Source organism: Colobus angolensis, unplaced genomic scaffold, assembly GCF_000951035.1.
Source record: "Colobus angolensis palliatus isolate OR3802 unplaced genomic scaffold, Cang.pa_1.0 Scaffold88, whole genome shotgun sequence".
NCBI classification, from domain to species: Eukaryota; Metazoa; Chordata; class Mammalia; order Primates; family Cercopithecidae; genus Colobus; species Colobus angolensis.
The window spans coordinates 2872464-2879480 of record NW_012122709.1 but is presented as its reverse complement, the minus strand read 5'-3'; positions in this window follow the sequence as shown (position 1 = coordinate 2879480).

The following is a 7017-nucleotide window of genomic DNA, read 5'->3' as shown; positions in this document are numbered from 1 at the left end:
AAAAAAAAAAAGAAATTAATACAAATAGTTCAGTAATGGGATAATCAGTAGCCTAGTCAACTAGATGTCAGGTATAAAGTAGTATCTCTAATTTTATATATTTGCATTTAAGCACAAGAGCATGTAATGACACAACTTTTTATTCACCAGAATTCTTGGAAAATAAACAGAATTTATTTGTGCTAGTTGGCAGAATACAAAAATAAGGACTTCTCACTCCTCTATGGCTGCCCCTGTGGGTAGAACTTTGATTAAAGTTTAAGGGAGAAAGAATATGAAATAGGGATGGAACTGGCAGAGCTGGTGAAAGACCACCCATGTCAACCTGTGACTCTTCAAGTGTTCACTAAAGCCTATCTGATGGGACTAGATTCCCTACAGAAACTGGTATGAGAGAAATGCTGCATTCAGAATCTGCATGACAGATGCAGAAACACCTTTCTAGGAAGCAGAAGCTCGAAGGCAGAGGAAGTATAAGTCACTAGAAGGCTCTGGGCTGATCCAAAGGGCAGGGAATACCAGTTAATACTTGGTTACCAAGATAAAAGCTTGACAGTATAAGGTAAGGATGCAATGTATTCAAAGATCAGAGGCTCCAGGGGAACCTACAAGTTGTGATCATTTGATTAAGAGTGGCCTTGGGCCACAATACATCCCAGTGACTTACTTGGCTCTAAGTAATCCCTGGGGAACATTAAAGAGCAGGAGTACTTTCAAGAGAGTTTGCTTCCAACTCTCAGAATAAACATGGGAGGAAGACAGCATCTGGAGCCCTGAGGATTTACTGGACCTGGTTGTTTCCCCAGGCCTTGGTTCACAGTGGGCAAGGTAGCATAGTTGTTGGGAGCTCTCAATTGTAAGGCTAAACTGCCTCACGGTTGAGTGTGAATCTCTGCTTGTCATCCAGTAGTTACTCTGTTTGCTCAGGCATCTATCCTGAAATTTCTCTTTCCAAATGCTCTTGGTTGTGGATTACCCATAGGTCTTCTCCTCAAGTAAGCAATCACAACACTTCTCTATAACACACAACACATACCCTGCCCCTGCCCCTCCCTGCTCAGCACATCCAGAAAACACATTCTTAACCTGATCTTTGTATATCTTCCTTTCTGTTTTATCACCATTGTGTTGTACTGCTTCTTTAATCTTCTCATTCTTCCTCCAGTGCGCACAAATAGGATTTCCAGAGATTCTTAATACATCTGCAACGCCAGCCACTGCCCATGGCTTCTGACTTGCCTGCAACTAACTCCTAACACAGCTAAACACTGAGCATGGGTGCCTACCCCAGGCCTAGGCAGCAATGCACTAGACTCCCCTAGTTCCCACACAGTAATCTTTAATAATGGAAAACTAGAATTATCCCTAAGACCCTAAACCCTCCTGGTTTTACAAAGTACCAACCCAGAATTTACTAAAAATACAAGAGTTAGAGAAAACCATCTGAGAGGTGTAATGTAATAAAATATCAGGGGGCGGCAAACCCTATATTCTATGCTATTCTTTGGCATTACCGCCCAGGGTTAGGGCACTCTGCTGACACTATCTCTTCCACCCTGTCTTTCCACACTCCTTCCTCAAGGGTGATTTTCAGAGTCATGAACCAGGGAAAGCCTGGTTCAGGAACCCAGAGAGCTGTGTCCTGGTCCCAATCTGCCAATATATACAATATGGCCTAGGACAGTCACCAAATCTCTCTAGACCATTGCTTCCTTCTATGTCACACTGTAGATGCTGAAATCTGTTTCTAGCCTTGACCTGCCTATGTGATTAGTTCTTAATTTATAAAATTCTTCTGATCAACCGCCCAGGCCCAATAAGAATAGCTACCACCAATTAAGAACCCACCATGTGCCAGGCATTATTCTTGGCAGTTTACAATCTCAACTGACACTTACTAGAGGATCTTAAGGAGGCTAGGGCTCCTTGGTTGCAATTTAACTCAATTCCTTTCTGCTCTGCTGAGCCCAAGAAGCAATGCTAGGTGGGCTTCTACCTCGTCTTCCACATTTACAGGCTTTATTATGCCTAGTGAAGATGTACACAAAAGCATGGGAGAATAAGAAGCCACAAGAAGGCTTATGTCCAGAATGAACTAATCCTTTGTCCATAGAAACATGCTGAGAACAAAGCAGGTAATTCAGTTATAATGTTTATCAGAAACTCTCTGTTCTTCCTAGAGACAATCGAAGCACTCCTTAAAGGCTTGAAGCCCAAGATAGGAGAACCCAAGTCTCAGGACTCTAGAATATCCTGGGGTCTAAAGGAACTTGTTGATTGTTAAGCCTTGAGTTGTGCAGAGAAGTGATTCTTTCCTTGGGAATAGTTTGAGAAAAAAAATCCAAGATTTTTCACAACCTTAAGAATCTATCAAAGAGCTAACTTAGTAAATTACACAGACAAACAATAAATGCAAAAGAGTCAAAAAAAAAAAAAGGACAATCTATATCATGTTGGACTTATTCATTTCTCCTTTTGCCTTTACTTTTCCCATCCGAACATAAGGAGATAGATTTAAAGAAAACATAGTGAATTGCCTGGTTGGCAGCAAAGCTGCTGTAAGCTATAAGACATTTCATTCCATAGCAGATATCTTGAGTGCTGAGGGACTGCTGCCATCTTTGCTAGTCATCCTCAGCCTGAAATCTGGACACTATTGCCCCATGCCTTGTTATTTACCTAATGTTTCCAGAATCAGTAACAAATAGAGCTGTATCTAAAGACTCCATGTCAAAATTCTTTTTTAGAATATAGATTTCTGCATATTGATTAGGCAGTAAGCATTTTTATCACAACCTTCAGAAGTTTTGAGATGATCAGATTTAGTATCTTATTATAAAATACAAGTTTCGTTTTTTTGTTTTTCCCTCTCAGTGAGTCTTTTAAACTCCTTTCCCTCTCAAGTATAAAAAATGCTGGTTCAGTCCAATGCCTTGCCATTCACAGAAGTAATTTTTGAGCTCTAAGATTACTGTATATAAACTACAGACTGGTGGGTCTGCTTGGTTTCAGTTACTGCCAAAGCCTGATATACATGACAACAGATGTCTCTAACATAGCTTCCTACTTACTCTCCAAAGCTCATCACAGTGAGAGCCACAAGGGATTCAGTCAAACTTGGCCTGCTCTTGAAGGTTTGATTGCACTGTTGGTCACCTTCAGAGGCAATATAACCATGTGAGGCAAAAAGGAGAATCAAATTATCCCAGCAACTAAAAACTCTAGGAACTCAAGAGTTTTAAATGACTTACATTTTCTCTAGTAACAAAGTGATTAAAGATACATTTTTTTTTTTCTGATAAAATATCACTCCCAGTACATATTTTGAAAACAGAGAGGTGAATCCAAAACCATTTACACATACTCCTCCAGCTGAATTTCCAATGAAACAGAAGGTAAGGAGGTTTAGAGGAAAAAGAAAATCTGTTGTTAATAAATAGCCAATCCAATTACATCATGTGAAACCTGACCAAATTCTTCCTCTCCTCCCCTAATCCTGCAGTCAGCATGGGCAACCTCAATACCCAAGCCTATCGAAACTCTGGTTTCTGCTTTCTGAAATGTCTCTGAATGTCCTCACATTCAACGACATTCTCTTCCACTCCACCTGAGACACCTACCACCCATCAAATGGTCTACCCTTTGACTACAATATCCTCAGCTTCAGCTTCCTTATTAAAATCCCCTTCACTCTGATCAACCATTTGGGCCTCATCAGAAGTGTCACTGCACATCCATTCTTACTCAGCTTCCTTTCTAATGGTCATGGTTTTGATAACATGCTTTCTATAGCACTGTTGCAAAATTCCCTAACTTGCCTTGCTCGACCTCCCTGTGTCTTTCCCCTTCCGCCCAACCCCAGTCTTAGATGATGCCTACTGTATCTCTGTCTGTCTACAGCTGTGCACCTGGCCACTGGAGAAAGCTATACGCAGGCAGATTCATGAGTACCAACTGCAAATGCATTCTCAGCCAGGCTGGGCAACCCTACCACATTTCTCTTACTGAATCTTTCTCACCATTCTCTCACTCTCCTCAATGACTAGTTCACTCTTAAACCTCCACCCAACACCTTCTGACATCCACACCACCACCACCACCCCCATTCCCAAATGGCCATTCTCAGGTGGAGGCCATCTCATCCAGCAATTTCCCGCCATCAGACTAATTTACAACTGTAGCAGCCTTCCGCTTCTTCCCTCCTGTTGCATCTTGTTCTCTCCTCTCATCTTAGGCCAACCACTCCATTTGGGCTTCAGATTTCACTCCATCCTACCTTCTCAGGCTCATATGATCAATTATCCCTTTCCTCTCCTGTTTATACAATCAATTTCTCCCTTTCAACTAGATCCTTCCCAACAGCACTTCAACATACTCAAGTCCTGCTTTTAAAGCAGTCGAACTCAACCCCACATGACTCTAGCTACTTACTTATCAGTTTCCCTTTACAGGAAAAATAGAAGAATAGGGTGTCTTCATTTCTTTCACCTCCTATTCATCTTTCAACCCATTGCAATCTGGCTTGGCCATATCACTCACTGTAACAGCTTCAGTTCAAGTCAATGACCACTTTGTTGCCAAATTCAAACCAGTTGGCATCTTGATGGTGTTGGCAATGTTGACCAATTTCTCCCTGAAAACTCCTTACCTTGGCCTCCATGACCAATGCTTTCCTTTCTACTGCCATAGCTCCCTTCTCATTACAGACCTGTCCTCTTCTACCTATTCTTTAGGGTTCAAGCTTCTCAAAGCTTGAACCTAGGCCCCCTTTCTCTTTTCATTCTATACAAGGGGTCAAAAGCCCTGCTACCCATAGGGGAAAGAAACTAATACAATTAAAGTGAAGCAAAATCAACTTTCATTTCCCTCTCAATGCTATTATGCAATTTAAAATACAGTAGAATGAGCAAGATAACTGGCAACAGATCCTAGGCATCAAGGGAAGATGACAATAGGGAGTGGAAAAGGCTATAATAAAGTGGAGAGCCAATGCTCCAACTAGAACAAGTTACTCAGCTCAAGACAAAAATCCTGATTTCTATGTGAAAACTCACAATTTTAAAAGTCTTGGCAACCATGTCAATTAAAATTCTTTCTGGTACAAGTAAAAGAAATCTTGGTTCAAAATGGGTTACACTAAAAAGTGAATGTATTGGCTCATTTAACTGAAAAACTTAGAAGTACATAATGACCCAGGTTAATCAATATGATGAGGGCCAGTCTCTCCATCTGGATTCCACTTCTTTGTTGTCTTCACTCTCAGATAAGCTCTACCCTAGGGTAGCAAGGCAGTTCCTAGACCTCCAGCCCACATTCTGCCAAGTTTAAGCAGAAAACAAGAAAATCTCTCTTCCTAGAGTTCCTCCACAGGCTCAAAATTCCCTGTAATTGGGTCAACTTGAATCACAAGTTCATTCTTGAACCAACCATTATGCCTAGGTGAGTTGGCGAATGATTGGCTCACCCCTGGGTCACATACTTCATTTGGGGTCAGAGGTAGAACTTGATCTAAAACACAAAGTCTGAGATTGGAGGATAGGTAATTTCTCAAAAGGAAATTAAGGTGCTGCTACCAAAAAAGAAAATAGATTTTGGGCAGCCAAAAAAACATAAACATATGCTACAGCAACTCATTCAAATATTTTAAAAACATTACACAGGCCAAATAAAACAGGTTTGCTGGCTGATGGTTTCTTGTCAACCTTTAGTTCCAATCCTCCTTTCCCTATTTGTTTCCTAGGTGATCTCATCCAAAACTGAGTCTTCACCTACCATCTCTATACTGAAAATGCCACATTTTTATCTGACTCACAAATTCAACTGCCTACTCAACATCACCACTTGGATGCCTCAAACTCATCTCCAATTCAATTTGTCCAAAATGAAATTCATGATGTTCCTACACCTCACCCCTCTCCTACCCAAAGCTGGCCTTCCTCAGAGCTCTTATTGCAAGGGAAGACGGCATAAGGGGATACTTACTACTTTAGCATTAGCAGCCATAAAACATGGTCCTAACCTGAATGTTGGTACTACAAGTCTCCAAAAAGCATTTTAAAATCTTCAACAAGGACACTGAACACTTCTAACAGAATTCCAAGGATGCAAATGACTACCTCACTTATAAACAAGTGGGGATCATTAAGACATGCTCTTCTACTGTCTTTAATTATTAACTGTGGTTTGAACTTGGTAGAATTTTATCCTATTAGGTGTAATGTCAAATGGGAGTACACTTTACTATAAATGTATCACAAGTCCACAGAAAGCTTTCTGGAATAGGACAAACATGACTGAGGTATTGTTTGAGAAAAAAAAAAAAAAAGCCCGTCAGAAAGTCAACTGTATGACTATTGAAATTTTGTTTTCATATTTTTTTACAAATTTGATATCTTGATTCACCTAAATTTGCAGTTGCCATTTTCCATCTCTTCCCAATTTATTTTTAAGACACATATAAATAAAGTTTCACCATAACAAATAACAAAAGGGGGAAAGGCTGTCAAGGGACATCCAAAGGTGCTTTTGTGGCTGGGTGGTGGCTCATGCCTGCAATCCCAACAGTATGGGAGGCTGAGGTGAGAGGATTACTTGAGACCAGGAGTTTGAGACTAGCCTGGCCAACACAGCAAGACCCCATTTCTTAAAAGAAAAAAAAATTAAAAAATAAGCCAGGTATGGTGGCTACTCAGGAGGCTGAGGTGGGACAATCACTTGAGACAAGGAGTTGGAGGTAACCTATGATAACACCACTGCATTCCAGACTGGGCAATGGAAGAAGGCTGGAATGCAGTGGAATGCAATAAAAAACAAAAAACAAAGGTGCTTTTGCTTATCTGCTTCTTAGTACAGCCATAGTCTTTTAGCAAATATGTTATCTGATTTGATCCTGACAACAACCTGGGAAGTTGATAGGGCACATATCTGGCAATATAAGAAATCACTGATTATAAGATGCATGATTATTTTATGTACCACTATACTAGGAGGAAAAAACACCACAAAATCATAACACAC